General features: G+C 43.1%; 1 protein-coding gene across 9 annotated transcripts in view; it reads right to left on the reverse strand.

Moving 5' to 3' along the window:
* The window catches only part of pik3cd (phosphatidylinositol-4,5-bisphosphate 3-kinase, catalytic subunit delta), a 235,114-nt gene that overhangs the window by 123,053 nt on the left and 94,326 nt on the right, over nt 1-17,735 (reverse strand). The window contains exon 1 of one of the 9 annotated variants that reach the window (XM_043676184.2): nt 15,011-15,209. The exons of the other annotated variants lie outside the window; for them this stretch is intronic. The gene's annotated coding sequence lies outside the window, so the exon portion shown is untranslated. Of the gene's footprint in view, nt 1-15,010; nt 15,210-17,735 lie in introns of those variants that run through there. 9 annotated transcript variants of the gene reach the window in all.

Raw genomic sequence — 17,735 nt, forward strand, 5'->3', positions numbered from 1 at the left:
TTGATGATAAAACATCACAGTTTTCAGAATTCTTTAAATTCCGTTACTTTAGGATCAGAGATAGAAGTTGAAACAGAATAAAGCTTGCACAGTCTTTAAGAAACATTTAAGCTGGGAAACATCAGCATAAATATAATAAAATAGAATAGCATACACTAAGCCAGAAATTAGTTTGAAAAGCCTTTCAACAATTTAAAGTATGTGTTGAATGGAGCTTAAAGTGCTCCTCCATTTAAAAATACTGCAAAAAATGTTACTGTGAACATAGCCCAAGAGGAGATTATTTTCCACGTATTTGTTCAGATGATTCTGAACCTCACATTTGCAAACGCACCGATCGGAATTTAGGTCTGAGATTTCAACTAATATCCGATTGGATTTTATACTTAAGGGAAATAAAAATTATCACGAAGGGAAATGACCTTCACTTTCACTTCATAGTATTCCTCAAAAAGTAAGAGTCACAGAAGTGTTTACAGCACAGATGCAGGCCATTCTGCCCATCATATCATCACTGGCTCTCCAAACAGACTTGATGATTCAGTGGATCATGAAGCATTTTAGCTTTAAGCTCCTGCCCTGATGGTGGAGCTCTTGATTATAAGGAGGCAGTCGTCTCATGGTATTATTGACAAGCTATTAATCCAGAGGTCCAGCTAATGCTCTGAGGATCTGGATCTGTATTGTGTCCTGGCAGATGGTGGAATTTGCATTCAATAAAAACCTGGAATTAAAAGTTGAATGATGAGCATGAATCCATTGTCAATGGTTGGAGGAAAACCCATCTCATTCACTAATCTCCTTTAGGGAAGGAAACTGCCTTCCTTACATGTTCTGGTCTGACTCCAGACCCACAGCAATGTGGTTGACTCTTAACTGCCCCCTGGGCAATTAGGGATGGGTAATAAATGCCAGCCCAGCCAGGGATGGCCTCATCCTGTGAGTGAAGGTTTTAAAAAATTTGAAGTGAAAAGTTGCAGGAAGTGTGAGCAGTTACAATTCCAAGGCCACATTTTACTTTAAAAGCAAAATAAAGTCAACATTAGAGATCGAAAATAAAATCAGAAAGTGGCAAAACAAAACTCAGCTGTCCCTGCAGCATCTGTGGACAGAGAAACAGCGAATTTTTCAAACTCAGTAGGAGCTCTTCAGGAGTATCATAATCAACTTGAAACATCACCTTTGATCCTATAGCTGTCAGACCTTCTGGGTATTTCCAACACTTTCACTTCTTAATTTCACATTTTATGTTACTTTGTGTTTCTCAAGGGCTTTCAAGTATCAGTTTTAGTTGTTACAAATAAACATGTCACCACAGTCTTACTCACCCTCATTAGAGAGATATGACTGGTGGTGGTCTAACCTGAGGTGCACCATGCCTCAGGCGAGGGATGAGGTTGAGAAGGAGAGTAAACTCAGTCACAGTAAGAATTGAACCCATGCTGTAACCGTCACCACCAGCCAACTGAGTTAACCAAATCCCTTCTTTAATTGTAAGAAGCTAACTTCCCATCAACGTCTAAGATTTGGATGGACCCTCCTTGACATTGTCCATGCGCTAGGATTCAATATCAGAGAATTCTTCACCACCGCCTGCAATAAATTCTCAGGAGCTGAAGGTTTTTCACAGTGAGTTCAGTGGTTTAACAGCATCCAATGTCCCTTGAGCCGTTATGTTGTTTATGCATCCACTGCAGGTCTCTCTTTAGCTCTGATGTGGAGGAGCCGGTGTTGGGCTGGGGTGGACAAAGTTAAAAATCACACAACACCAGGCTATAGTCCAACAGGTTTATTTGGATGCACTAGCTTTCGGAGCACTAACTTTGCCAGGTAGTGAGCGGGCAATTCTGTGTCCTATGAAGCTGCCCCATTAGCTATCTGATGGAGGAGCAGTGCTCTGAAAGCTTGTATTTCCAAATAAACCTGTTGGACTATAACCTGGTGTTGTGTGTTTTTTAACTCTTTTAGCTCTGAGCAACCTAATCTGTAAATCCCCTCTCGCTCAGATAGAACTGTTTGTCTTGGCTAACCCTAACCCAGCTCCTTCTGCTGCTGGCTCCTTCCTGAGTTCTTTGTTCAAGTGGACCATTTCACAGTCGGGAGAGACATTGCTGTTAACACCGAGTTACTGACAGAGGACAGCTGTGACTCAGTGGAAGCATCCTTGCCTCTGTCTGAAAGTTAGGGGGTGTACAATTCAAAATCAGCGCGGAAACAGAGCCTTTGGTCCAACCAGTCCATATCAACCATAATCCCAAAACTAAACTAGTCCCACCTGCCTGCTCCTGACCCACATCCCTCCAAACATTTCTTATTCATCTAAATATCTTTTAGACGTTGTCACTGCACTTGCATCCCACTACTTCCTCTGAAAGTTCGTTCCACACACGATCCACTCCCTATGTTAAAAAACTGTCTTTATTACATCTTTCTCCTCGCACCATAAAAATGAGCCTCATAGTCTTGAAATCCTCTACCCTAGGGAAAAGACACCTGCATTATCTACGCTGCTCATGATTTTATCAATCTCTCTAAGGTAAACTGTGGGATATAGGTAAAGTAGTGTTACTTCTGCAATCATAATTACTTATGCAAGGTAAATGAACTCACACCAGTGTATAATTGTTGAACCAAGAGCTGAGTCAACAAGAATGAAAACTATGTGAAGGAAATATATAATTGTTTTTGTATTAGCTAAAATATGCATACAAGAATGAAATGTGCCTGAAAACAATGGTAGATGTTACAGACAAATAGATATGGCGCTGTGAGGGTGTAGGTTAAGCCAGATATGCCTGTACAAACAGTAGTTATAAGCATCTGTTTCCCACTTCTGCAAAAACAAAAACAAACCTCAATTAAAAGGTCATAAGGCTCAATATGGATGAGGGATGGGAGGAAATGTTACAAGTAAGGGAAACAGATGGTAGTGAAGGAGGATATACCTAACAATGGCCCACAGCAGGATGTGGTCAAATGGCCTTGTGAGGCCAGAAATAAGCATTTTGTCACAGACAAGGCCGGATAAGGCAAGAGATAACAAGAGTAATGGGCGCCAGCCTTAGAGAGGTGGGAGATGTAAACAGGGGAAGAGCAATGGGAGGAGGGAAGAGGAACGAATTATATAAGTATTGTGTACTCGTTAAACACGGCGTGTGTGTGTGACTATTTTGTAAATAGACACCACACCCCTCTTGCAAGAGCGCAATAAATGATACTACTGCTTCAGATCTTGTCTCAGACTGGAATTATTGAAGTGAGTGAGCATCGTTTCTCACAAACTGTCACCCTCCGACGCTCCAGTGAAAGAAGTTCCAGCCTCCCCCTATAACTCAAACCTTCCAATCCCTGCAACTTCCTGGTAAATCGTTCCTGAATCCTCTCCAGCTTAATAATAGCCTTCCTACAAGTCCCAGTGAGCTAATGGATGTCTAAGTTGTGAGAAATGAGAAGCTGCTCACTGCAAGTTCCCGGCCCTATTTCTGTTGAGTATTGTTCATGCTGTATAAGTTGTACCAAGCTGATGCAGACCTTGGATGTTACCAACACCACTCACCTTTTGCTGTCAAATTTAAATGCTATTTTTGTTAAGTCTGCACAGTATTTAATGGGGTCAATCCACACCCACCAGCAATTGAGAACTGACTGTAATCTGCTCATGAAGTGACTACAGAGCAGATTAAACTTGTTGTTTGGATTTCTGTCCAGCCAGATCACAATTTGGAAAGCTTAATTTGTACAGCACAGTCACCACATGGCTAAGTACCTTGACATCAAACACTGGATTCCCAAGAATTCTTAACCAGTTGGGTTCAGTAAATGTAAAACCTGAGGCCTTCTGAAGTTCCACACTGAAGGTACATTTTGCTAAGTGATAAACACAATGCAGACAGAATGAGCAAACCACAGCTTCTGATCGAAACAAATCTGGGAAATTACACTGGGGACAGGCCCAAGGTAATGAGAAGAACAGCTGTATCCTCACACCAACTAAAGCAGGCTGATCTACCCCATTCAACACGTTCTTAAACATCCATTCCCTTCACCACTAGTGCACACTGGCTGTAACCTGTAGCCTTTTGCACTGCCCACTGGCACCACCCCTTGCACCCTGTCTCTTGTATCTCCCTCACACTGCCATGTTTACCCTCCCTTTGCAAGGCCAGCTGTACCCTACCTTGCACTGTCTCCTGTATTGGCAGCACGGTGGTTCAGTGGTTAGCACTGCTGCTTCGCTGTGCCAGGGACCCGGGTTCGATTCCCACCTCGGGAGACTGTCTGGTGTGGAGTTTGCACACTCTCCCAGTGTCTGTGTGGGTTTCCTCCGGGTGCTCCAGTTTCCTCCTACAGTCCAAAGATGTGCAGGTTAGGCGAATTAACTGTGCTAAATTGCCCGTAGTGTCCAGGGATGTGTAGGTTAAGTGCATTAGTCAGGGGTAAATACTGGATAATAGGGTAGGGAATGGGTTTGGGTGGATTACTGTTTGGCCCAATAAGTCCACATTGATCCTCTGAAGGGTCTGTTTCCACACTGTAGGGATTCTATGATCTCCCTCACACTGCCATCTGTACCCCTCCCCTTGCATGGCCAGCTGTGCCCTGCCTTGCACTGTCTCCTAAATCTCTCTCTTTACTTCCATCTCGAACCTTTTACACTGTCACCTGAACCCCGTCCTGCAGTGCTGCCTGTAACCTCTCACATTTTGCCTGTACCTTCCAACTCTGTCTGCTGACACCAGTCTAAACCTGTAACCTGGACCACCCGGAAGGATAAAGGCATCAAATATCTGGGAACACCAGCACCTGGGAATCTCACACAATTCTGCTTTGTGAATATGTCACCATTCCTTTGTTGTGGTTGGGAAAAAACCTGGTTAAGAGTACGTTCATCAAACAGACTGCAGCGATTCAAAGCTACGGCTCACCACACCTTCTGAAGGATGACAAAAGCAGGTGAGAAATAATTGCTGGGCTTGCCAACAATACTCACATCTCACAAATCAGTAATAAACATCTCACTCAACCTTGCAACCTGAGCAAAACTGAGGATCTGGGCAATCTCCTGATCCTGTTGTAGATTATGCAAAAACCAATCCTATTTATGGTTGCTGCATTTGTTTTTATTAAGGAACATGCATCTTATGCATATCTGCACACTAACTAAAAATTGCCAGTTGTGTTAATGGAAATGGACTAGGCATAACAACCCAAGAAACACTCCTGACTCACACCGTGAAGCAGCAATTACAATATTCTGGGTCTCATTCTGTCGCTCAACCTTATGAACAGGGTCTGAGGCCAGGAAAGCAGTAACCTCACTTCTGAACAATCTGACCGTGGCTTCACCCTGCTCAGAGGCTGAAAGAGGGAGCAGTTAGTTCCGTCACACAGCATCTTTTTCAGTTTGACTGAGGTAACATGGTGGATGAGGTATCTATTCCATCACTTGCCCACAATAACTGTGATCTCAAATCTGAACTAGTTCTCCTGTTGATTGCATCTTTGGTGAGGTTTGTCAGAGTTCCACATCAGACTAGAACAGTTCTCATGCTCTTCCTCTCTCGCTTTGTCCAGGTCATCGTTGCCTCCATGTGGCACGAGTGGGGGAGGAAGGAGTGGAGTTCTCAGCTCATTTCCCAGGACAAGTTCACCTGGAGCTAGAGTAGTGTGCAGTGGAGTTGAACAATAGTCTAGATACGCAAGCTAAATGCCATTATTTGTTGACTGTACACAGTGCTCTGTCATTGGTGATGGCATCTCAGTGAGCTGCTAACTGGCACTAATCCATGAGGTTCACTGGGTTGATTCTAGAGTTGAGGGGGTTGGCTTATGAGGAGAGACTGAGTGGACTGGGATGATATTCATTGGAATTTAGATGAATGAGGAGGGATCTTATAGACACATATAACATTATAAAGGGAAGATAAGATAGAAGCAGAGAAGTTGTTTCCACTGGCGGGTGAAACTATAACTAGGGGGCACAGCTTCAAAATAAGGAGGGAGCAGATTTAGGACTGAGCTTAGGAGGAACTTCTTACCTCAAAGGGTTGTGAATCTGTGGAATTCCCTGCCCAGTGAAGCAGTTGAGTCTTCCTCGTTGAATGTTTTTAAGGTACAGACAGATAGATTTTTGAACAATAAAGGAGAAATTATGGTGAGAGGTCGGGTAAGTGGAGCTAAGGCCATGAAAAGATCCGCCATGGTCTTATTGAATGGGGGAGCAGACTCAATGGGCCGGATGGCCTACTCCTGGTTGTATTCCTTATGTTCTTATTAAGTTCACAGATGATGACAAAAAATGGTGGTGTGGTAAATAGTGAGTAGATAGCTTTGGAAAACAGGACAGTACAGATGGGCTGATCAGAAGGGCAGAACAGCAGCAAATGGAATTTAATCCTGAAAAGTGTGAGGTGATGCATTTTGGGAAGAATAGTAAGGCAAGGGAGTGCACAAGGAATCAGAGAGCCCATGGAAATACCAAAGATCAGAGGGACTTTGGTGTGATGTCCACAGATCCTTGAAGGCAGTGGGATAAGTAAAAAAGGAGGTCAGCAAGTCAGATGGGATATTTGCCTTTATTGTTAAGGCATTGAATACAACAGCAGGAAGGTTATGATGGAGCTGTGTATAATCTTCGTGAGGCCACAGCTGGAACAGTGAACACTGTCCTGGTCATTACACTATAGGTTTGCACTAAAGAGGGTGCAGAGGAGATTCATAGGATGTTGATTGGACTGAAAGTGTTTCAGTTATGAAGAGGGGCCAAATAGGCTGGGATTGTTCTCCTGGAGCAGAGAGGAAGATTTGATTGCAAGTTTTGAGGGGCATAGACAGGAGAGACCATTCCCCTTAGCAAAGAGTAAATAGCTGTGGACACTATTTTAAGTTAAGGAGCACAAGGTTTAGGGGGATTTGAGGAAATGTTTTTTACCCAGTGGAGTGCGGGTGTCTGCCTGAAAGGATGGTAGAGGTGAGGACCCTCAAGAAATTTAAGAACCCTTTAGATGAGCACTTGAAATGCCATAGCATAAAGGATTCAGGCCAAGTGTTGGAAAATGAAATTAGAAAAGGTAGATATTTGATCACCAGCTCAGATATGATGGACCAAAGGGCTTCTCTCAATGCTGTAAAAACTCAAGGACAAACTGTGGTCCATTGGCTGAGAGGATCCACGCTGAGATCCCAAGTGTTGCAAAGATCCCCTTCAGCCTTCAGACCCTGGAATGCTGCAGTGGTTTGACGTCCATCCATTCAGACTGTTAGTCTACTCCAGTCAAGGATATTTTACCTCTGTGTTTGGAGAGGTCCATTGCAAGACAAACAAGAGCAGGACTTCTACAGTTAATGGCAGGGCTCTGGGGAGTTTTGTAACACAGAGAGACATCGGGGTTCAGATGCATTATTCTTTGAAATTTGCATGTCAGGTAGACAGGCCAGTTAAGAAGACATTTAGCACATATGCCTTCATTACTCAGTCCTTTGAGTCTTAGAGTTGGGACGTCATATTAAGGTTGTACAGGACATTGGTGAGGCCTCTTCTAGAATACTGTGTCCAGTTCGGATTTCCCTGTTATAGCAAGGACATTATTAAATTGGAAAGGGTTCAGAAAATATTTCCCAGGATGTTGCTGGGAATGGAAGGTTTGAGCTATAAAGATAGGCTGGGACTTTTTCATTGCAGTGTAGAGGCTGAGAGGTGACCTTATAGAGGTTTATAAAATAATGGGGGGGGGAATGGATAAGGTGAGTAGCAAAGGTCTTTCCCCTAAGGCTGGGGATTTCAAAACTAAGGAGGCATATTTTTAAGATTATAGTGGTGTTGGAAAAGCACAGCAGGTCAGGCAGCAGCCGAGGAGCAGGAAAATCGATGTTTCGGGCAAAAGCCCTTCATCAGGAATGACCATCCCTGATGAAGGGCTTTTGTCCGAAATTTCAATTTTCCTGCTCCTTGGATGCTGCCTGACCTGCTATGCTTTTCCAGCACCACTGTAATCTTGACTCTAATCTCCAGCATCTGCAGTACCCACCTCCACCTAGGCACATGTTTAAGGTGAGTGGAGAAAGATTTTAAAAAGACATGAGGGGCAACTTTTTTTTAACAGAGAGTGGTTTGTGTGTGAAATGAACTGCCTGAGTAAGTGGGTACAGTTACAATTTTTAAAAGACAATTGGACAAGTATATGAATAAGAAAGGTTTGGGGAGATATGGGCCAGGAGCAGGCAGGTGGGTCTAGTTTAGTTTGGGATTACGGGTGGCCTGGTCTGTTTCTGTGCTGTTTGGCTCAATGACTAAGGCATTCCCCTTGGTCTTGATTTAAAGGATTATGACATTGACAGTTCTCATACCCGCCAACAATGGATAGCATCAGTAATACAGCTTGACATCATCTCGTCCATTACTTCTGAGAGACCTGGCCACCAAACAAAATATCTTATCCTGGCTCGAGAGTTTGTGAATCCCAGTGTCTTTGGTGCCTTTGTTGCATTATATCAAGCCTCAGGGCTCTCAGAAGCACTGGTCTCTCATCATCAACAAGTAAATCATCCATTGCACACAGTATCCCCTCTGTTGGTATGTGAAAGAGTAAAATTACTAGTCCTGGAGAAGATACATCTGTAGCAAAGGCAGTGGCTACCTCTGTATCATAGTGAGCTAAAATATGAGAGCACAGCAACATTTCTTTGATTTTCCCAAAAGGCCTATTTTGTGCTTCCTCTCAATGCAATGCCCTGTTGCATCAGCTAATTGATGACTGCTCAGTCAGACAAGAACTTTCTGACTTAGTTTACCCAACCCACAAGTCTCTGGAATTCAGTCAATCTTCAAGGAGCTGGAAAATTTGCAACTGCACTTGTTTTCAGGTCAACTGTGGCACAGAAGACATCACAATACATCAAAGGGAGGTGACAGCTGGATGTGAGAACTAGTATTTTGCAGGGCACAGATCCTGCCTCCTGCTGGTGTTGTAGCACAGTACGTGCACACGAGTATCATGTTCTGTCTCAGTAACATAGATCAGGACATCATCCATGTGGACCACCACTCCATTCAGCCTCTTCCAAGTCAGCTTTGTCCTCTGGAAGATTTCTGTTGCTGACCTGGCACTGAACAGTCATCTGTTGAAACAAAACCTCCAAATCTGTGTGACAAAAATTAGACTCTTCATTAATGTGTAGGTGCCAAAAAGAAACATTATTTGCATCTAGCTATGTGAAGATTGAACTCAATTCCAACTCCCAGCCTCAAGGTGAAGCCTAGTGATGACTTGTCTCAATAGACAATAGACAATAGTCTCCTTTACTCTCTCTCTCTCTCTCTCTCTACTTTAGAAGGACCTTAATGCTGAACATACAACTTTATGTATTTATTTTCCACATTTACACCTTAGATTTTGTACCTAGGTACTTTCATGCCTAAGATGGTGCCAGAAATGGCAACTTTGTACACTTTCACTGTATTCCTGTATCCTTGCACAGGGGGGTTCACTAGATAGCATTTACAAGTATCACAGTATATAATGAAACAGGAAGCAGCTGAGAAATCACAAATTTGCAGTTTTGCAATTGGGGATAAGATATTGATGTTACTTCCAGTCACAGGTGAGTCTTTAAAAGCCAGGTTTAGTGGACCTTATCAAATCGAGAGGAAATTGAGTGAGGTGAATGACTTGATAAGGACTCCAGACTAGAAGAAATCTCTCAGAGTGTGTCATGTGAATCTGCTCAAAAGGTATTTTGATCAGGAAGGAAAGCAAGAGGGGAAGGTGTTAATGATTACAGCACAGAAGGAGGAACCAAGTTCTGGGGATTCTGAATTGGATATTCCTCAAATCAAACTTGACAATGAGAAAGTTGTCAAAAATTGGGATAAATTATTGAGTTACCTTCCACAAGAAAATTGAAATGACCTGAAAGAGTTATTACTATCACATGGGGAGATATGCAGAAATAAACTGGGAAGTACTAACCTAATTGTGCATGATGTAGATATAGGAGATGCTGTTCTGATTAAGCAACATCCTTATAGGCATCACCCTCTAATGTTGGCACAGGTTCAGAAGGAGATAGAGCGCATGCTCCAAGATGGCATAATCAACGTGAGTTACAGTGACTGAACTCACCCATAGCCACGGTGCCAAAGCCAAATGGTACCCAACAGTTATGTGTGGACTATCACAAAATCAATGCTGTTACAAAGACTGATGCATATCCAATTCCACAGTTGGAGGACTGTGTCGAAAAAGTGGGACAAGCAACTTATATTTCTAAGTTGGACATGCTCAGAGACTACTGGCAAGTCCCTCTGTCAGAGAGAGTAAAGGTGGTTTCGGCTTTCATAACGCCAAATGGACTATATCAGTTCAAAGTCACGCCATTTGGTATGAAAAATGCTCCAGCCACATTTCAGAGACTGACTAATAAGGTCATTGTGGGATTACCCAGCTGTGTGGTGTATATTGATGAGCTGGGGATTTTTAGTCACTCAGGGAAGGAATGTTTACAGCATTTATCGGACTTGTTCGATTGACTTCGGAAGGCAGGCTTGGTGGGAAACCTGGCTAAAAGGGAATTTGCCAAAGACCAAGTCACCTTCCTGGGCCGTGTTATTGGACACGGTCCCATGAGATGCAAAAACGAAAGTAATTGTGGAATTTCCAACACCATCGACGAAAATATCAGTACTACAATTCCTGGGATTGAGAGGATTTTACCCGAATGTTTGTGCCAATCTTTAGCAGTGTGGCTGCTCCACTCACCGAATTGTTAAAAAAGGGCAAGAAGTTCAGTGGACAGCGGACTATCGAAAGGCAGTTGACAGCCAAAACATTGTGTTAACCACTGCCCCAGTATTAGCCACACTGGATTACAGGAAGCCTTTCAAGGTGGCTATCGATGCCAGTGATGTGGGTGTCGGTGCAGTGCTCCTGCAGGAGGATGACGAGGAGATAGAAAGACCCATTGGATATTTTTCCAGGAAGTTGAATATTCATCAACAGAAATATTCAACGGTAGAGAAAGAGACTTTGAGCTTGGTGTTGGCATGCCAACATTTCAGTGTTTATATTCCCAGCTGTGCATCTGAGACAATCATATACACTGATCACAGCCCATTGATATTTGTGGAAACCTTTAAGGACAAAATGCAGCCTGTTTGGATGGAGCTTGTTGTTGCAGCCGTTCCATGTGACAATTCTGCAGGTGGCAGGTCACGGGAATGTGATTGTCGATGCGTTATCGAGACTCGAATGAGATACGGAGGCGTTCGGTGATGGGTTTACCGCAGCCTGAATTTGCATGTGGTTGTGCACGTTTGCATATTTATAGTTAGTATAGTGTATATGTGTGTTTAGACTACTAACCAAGTTTTTGAAGGGTTAAAAATGAAGCCATCTTTTGGTATTGATGGTATTTTTTTAAGAGGGGAGGTGTCACAAAGCTAGTTCTTTATTTCTAAAAGCTGTTCGTTGGCTCAAGGAGACTATGTCCTGGGATTTTTCCAGGGGGTAGTAAACCAGGTCAAGTTCCAATTAGTCTGGTTTGGTACAGAGATTAAAGGGTGTTGAGAGGCCTTTTTGTTTATATGTAAACAGATGAGACTTCAGGCCAAAGTGGTCATGTTTTAGAAGTGAGCTGTGGAATGAAAGGGGAACGGTCAGCTCTCTAGCTGGGCTGAGCAGTTTAATTCAGTCCAGAACTGGTTGGAGGCTCAGCAGTCAGCTGTGTGGAAACTCTGTCTTCTGCCCTTCTAACTTCAACCTGTAAGCATCTGACCCTGTTTTGTACTGTGTTTTAAAGGGGGTTGCTTATTAGGACTGTTGTATATTTTCGGAACAGCATACTTAACGCTCGTTTGGATAGACTGAGTTCTGTCGGGGTTCTTTATTCTGTTCTTTATGTTTCATTGTATAATTTTGTGAATAAACTTTTTGTTTGTTTTAAACCCAGTCGTCAACCTCGCTAACTTAATCTGGGTAATTTTCACTGTACACTTACCAAAACAAATAGCAAAGTTTTGGTCTGAGCTGCCTGCTTGAGAATGTTCTGAGTGATCTGGCCGAGTCCATACAGAATTCTTCCAACCAAAGTGCATGACCTCACACTTTTCCAAAAGAAAAGGCATCTCCACATCACCCTGACACCTTCTATCTCATTGATCTTGATGTCTAATATGAATAGGCTTCTTGCTGCTATCAGGTAGGTAAAAACAATATCTGCAGATGCTGGAAACCAGATTCTGGATTAGTGGTGCTGGAAGAGCACAACAGTTCAGGCAGCATCCAAGGAGCTTCGAAATCGACCCGAAAAGCCCTTACCCGAAACATCGATTTCGAAGTTCCTTGGCTGCTGCCTGAACTGCAGTGCTCTTCCAGCACCACTACTCCAGATTCTTGCTGCTATCACACAGCCCAGACATTACCCCTATCCTTTGTTAAGATGTCTACCAGCCTCTCTGCTGGGACAATTCCTAAGTCGGTCTGTGCCTCAGCCACACCAATAATAGTTAGTTGGGATGGTTTCTGAATGTTTTTCCTGACTCCTGCATTCCTGTTCAGTCACCTCTCTACTTTACACTTCATAAATTCCACTGAGTCAGTCATCTTGGGATATGGTTCTCGCCATCATCCTGAATCAATTTTACTTCCTGACCTCAGCTGTCTACTCAGCTGAATTGTTTTTGTTAATGTTAAGGCTCCACATACTGGAGTCAGACCGCAATTTTGATGCTCCAGTATACTTTTTTCTTTCCACAAACATTATACTGTATTTATGAAATTTATTAAAATAATTTCAATTATTCTTGAATACTAAAGTATTTGCAACAAAACGTAACTTGTCTCCAAATATCTCATATATTAGAGTTGATCTTTCTCCGCATCTTCTCTGTAGTTGTAATAGTATATTCTCTTTTATGACCTGATGTAATTATGTAAGGTATGATTTATCTAGTTTGTACGCAATACAATACTTTTCACTGTATGTCATGTGACAATGACAGATCAATAGAATTGTACTCGCTCTAATATTTGCAATGTACCTTCCATATCATGAAGCTCTACAGCACTGAGGATATCACCGAGACGGGGGACAAAACGCTTGCAAACCAACTTCTCAGCTCTCCGAAGATACCCACAACAACAACAACACTCCATCTCAGTTATATGATGAGGCTGAAATATTTCAGATTAAAAACTGCAGTTAGGCAAACTTTTCTCCATGCACCATGTTCTGTGCTGCCTTCAATGCAAATTCAATGATCCTGATGTTCACCACATACATTCAATATCTGAGGGGGTCCCATAGGTCACAAACTCCTCTGGCTGAAAGGGCTTGCACTGCAACCTTTTCCCAATTGTCCCCTTGCAACAGGTTCAAGGTTCAGGTGCATCCCTCAGCACATAGTCCTAGACTTTGGAAGGTGCCAGTCTGCACCACTCTCACAAACCTTAGGTGTCACCTTAGAAATGCACACAAAAATGGCTTCCATAGCAGCATGGAGCAGTGAGCTCTATACACAGATCACTCTGGGGTTTGTCATTGGAAAATTTACAAAACTCTAAGACCCAGGAACCCTGGACACCTCTGATTAAAAATAGATTGATTCTGAAAATGAAGGTGATAGGCTCAATCTAACATCTAAATGACCAAAGCACTGTGTCCCAGCAGGTTGGTCAGCTATCTCTCTTCCAGCCTCCAACAAAATCACAAGTGGGCAGGTTGGTTCCTGTTCACAAATGTTGCATTTTAACCTCCAATATAACTCACAAAAACCAATGGTTATGTTACAGTTCTGTATCTCTCAGGCAATTGGAAACCATAATGACCTACAGTCACAGTCAATGATACAGCAGCATGGTGGCAATGTCATTGGACTGGTAATCCAGAAGCCAGGGCTATTAACCTGGGGACTGGTAATCCAGAGGTCTGGGCTATTAACCTGGGGACTGGTAATCCAGAAGCCAGGGCTATTAACCTGGGGACTGGTAATCCAGAAGCCAGGGCTATTAACTTGGGGACTGGTAATCCAGAGGTCTGGGCTATTAACCTAGGTACTGGTAATCCAGAGGTCTGGGCTATTAATCTAGGGATTGGTAATCCAGAGGCCTGGGTTATTAATCTAGGGACTGGTAATCCAGAGTCCTGGGTTATTAATCTAGGGACTGGTAATCCAGAGGTCTGGGCTATTAATATAGGGACTGGTAATCCAGAGTCCTGGGTTATTAATCTAGGGACTGGTAATCCAGAGGCCTGGGTTATTAATCTAGGGACTGGTAATCCAGAGGCCTGGGTTATTAATCTAGGGACTGGTAATCCAGAGTCCTGGGTTATTAATCTAGGGACTGGTAATCCAGAGTCCTGGGTTATTAATCTAGGGACTGGTAATCCAGAGGCCTGGGTTATTAATCTAGGGACTGGTAATCCAGAGGCCTGGGTTATTAATCTAGGGACTGGTAATCCAGAGGTCTGGGCTATTAATCTAGGGACTGGTAATCCAGAGGCCTGGGTTATTAATCTAGGGACTGGTAATCCAGAGGCCTGGGTTATTAATCTAGGGACTGGTAATCCAGAGGTCTGGGTTATTAATCTAGGGACTGGTAATCCAGAGTCCTGGGTTATTAATCTAGGGACTGGTAATCCAGAGGCCTGGGTTATTAATCTAAGGACTGGTAATCCAGAGGCCTGGGTTATTAATCTAAGGACTGGTAATCCAGATGCCTATTAATCGGCAAACACTGCAGATGCTGGAGATCTGAAATAATAACAAAGTGCTGGAGAAACTTGGCCGATCTGGTCATACCTGTGGGTGGGCCGGTTGGGGGGGGAGGGGCAGTGTGGTGGTTGGAACAGTTCACGTTTCTAGTGCGAAATGATTTTTCTTCTTTGGATTCTTCAAATCCCATCACAGGGAACTGAAAGCTAATTAGTAACAGGAACACTAGATCCAGCCCACTAGATTTTCCTAAAAACCTATCATTTACGTACATCAGGGAAGGAAATCTGCAATCCTTACCCTGTCTGTACTACACGTGACTCCAGACCCGCAGCAGCGTGGTTGTGCCTTAACAGTCCTCTCCAATAGCTCAGCAAACCACTCGGTTGTGTTTAGGAACTATCTCCTCATGGATAATAAACGCTGTATTTGCCAGCGATGTCCATATCCCATGAACGATGAAAATCAGAACTTCTGTGATATTGATCCATCCACAATTCTAATCCAGGAAGTAGCCATAAAACTGTTGTGCACCTTTAGTTGTTTTCATTCTGCCATCTGTAACAGGCCTCCGTAGTTACAACACCGGTTACCATCTGTTACCACACCTTCCACAACAAACAGCTCCATGTAATGACGCTCTGAGTTGCATTTCTGGCAACCGGCCCACAATCTGCAACAAATTGTTTACGCTAAGATGTGACAGGATCCTGCTCCCGAAATGCCCAATTTAGTCATTGTTACCTCTGTGGTGTTCACCTAGCCAAGATCAGACAGATCGGTTTATGCCCCAGTAGCTGTTTAAACAAATTAACTTTCAAGGAAGTTTAATTCAAAGAAAAGCGTATGCAAATAACATCTCCTAATCTTATCAGTTCCTTCTCTCGTTTTATTAAGTCAACAAGGACATAGAGAAATATACAGGAAGACATAAAAATTAGTTGTTGCCAAGAAATAGGGAGCAATTATCTGTTGCCAGAAGCAAGTTTCTTTTAATTAATTGATGGTTCTAAAAATTCTGTGTACTCACTACACATCCGGTAGACATTTCAGGAATGGAATTATCTCCAAAGAACATCTTTTAAGGGAGTTCAGTTGAGTGGGACTCAGAGGCGTCACTGTATGTAACGTCACAGTTTGAATCTTGCACTCCACTCCAGAGGACTGAAAGCAAGCCTCAGGTTGCTCTTAGCTGGACCTGATTTATGCCTGTCACTCCCCTGGGACTGGTGCGTTATGAGCTGGGGTTTGTTGGCGGGTTTCCCCACAGCTCAAGTATCCTTCCAAAAGAAGAACCAAAACTCAGAAACATCGAGAAGGGAGGAGGGAAAAGGAAAGACAAAAATAATCTGGAACATCAAGGAGCAGAGAGTATCAGACTTGTGCAATACAGTGAAAAGGTGGTTAACTGACAGATCCACACCAAAGGAATCTTATTACAATAGGAAAGCAAATCAAACAGCAGTATTTACTGAGGAATGTATTAGAGTTACAGAGTCATTTATTTTTTACAGCATGGAAAGAAGCCTGTCCTGTTTGTGCTGGTCATCAAACACCCAGTTTCCAGCACTTGAACTGTCCCCTTGTGTGCAGTGGGATTTCAAATGTCCATCAAAATAGTTCTTAAAATGTCTTGTGGGTTCCCATCTTTACCAGCCTTTTCAGGCAGTGAATTCTAGGCACCCTCACCAGCTCAGTGAGAACAAAATTCCTCAAATCCCCTTCAAACGTACTGTTCCTTACATTAAAACTGTGCCCCTTGCTGCTTTGCCTCTCAATTAAAGGGAAATATTCTCTCTAGTTCCCCTATTAATGCCCCTCAGAACTGTGTCCATCTCAATCCGAATCCATTCAGCTTTCACTGCTGGAAGGAAATCAACTCCAAACTAGATCGCGTCTCCTCATAGTTGAATCACTGCAGCCCCAGGCAACATCCTGATGAATTTCTTCTGCATCCTCTCTACTGCAGTCATATCTTTCCGATAGTTTAGTGGGCAGAACTCCTTACAATATTTCAGCTGTGACTTAGAGTCATAGAGATGTAGAGCACGGAAACAGATTCTTCAGTCCAACCAGGTATCCTAAATTTATCTCGTCCCATTTGCCAGCCCTTGACCCATATCGCTCTAAACTCTTTATATTCAAGAAATTTGGCATCCAGATGAGTTTTAAATGTTGTGATTGTACCAATCTCCACCAGTTCCTCTGGCAGCTCATTTCATACACACACACCACCTTCTGTGTGAAAATGTTAGGTCACTTTTAAATCTTTCCCCTCGCACCTTAAACCTGTGCCCTCTAGTTTTGGACTCCCCCACGTCGAGTTAACTAAAGGTATTTGATAGCTCCATCATCACCGCTTTGATCTAGTATTCAAAGCTTTGACTAAGAACGGAAAGTATCCTGTATGCCATCACGACCACTTTATCTACCTAACTGCAGGGTAACAGGGAGAGGAGGGGAGCGCTGGGTCTGAGTGGGATGCTGTTTGGAGGGTCGGTGTGGACTCGATGGGCTGCATGACTTCTATGATTTGATGAATAATTTTCCTGAATTTGTAACATGACTTAAGTAGAAAGGGAAGAAGGGAGTTAGTAGTAAGGCATCTCTATGACTCTATGACTCAATAACTAGTAATTCAGAGATCCACACTAATGCTTTGGGGGACATGGGTACAAATCCCACCTCATTGTCAGTGGAATTTAAACTCAGTGCTGCTATGAACTCTTGAAAGCAAGTCTCTGTTGTGGTAAGCATGAATCCATAACCAATTGTAGCAAAACCCCATCTGGTTCACTAACTAGGGAAGGAAACTGCCATCCTTACCTGGTCTAGCCTCCATGTGACTCCAGACTCACAGCAGTGTGCTGACTCTCATTCACTGAGTGAGCCATTCAATTCTAAAGTCTTTAGGCATGGGAATCAAATGCTTGTCTTGCCAGTGATGCCCATACCATTAGAAACTGAATGGGTCTGTAGCTCCAAACGTAGATGTAATTTCATTTCCATCCCATTCAAAACAAGA

Source organism: Chiloscyllium plagiosum, unplaced genomic scaffold (genome assembly GCF_037043375.1).
Source record: "Chiloscyllium plagiosum isolate Xiang-an unplaced genomic scaffold, Cpla_swu_hap1 HiC_scaffold_37, whole genome shotgun sequence".
In the NCBI taxonomy this organism is placed as follows: Eukaryota; Metazoa; Chordata; class Chondrichthyes; order Orectolobiformes; family Hemiscylliidae; genus Chiloscyllium; species Chiloscyllium plagiosum.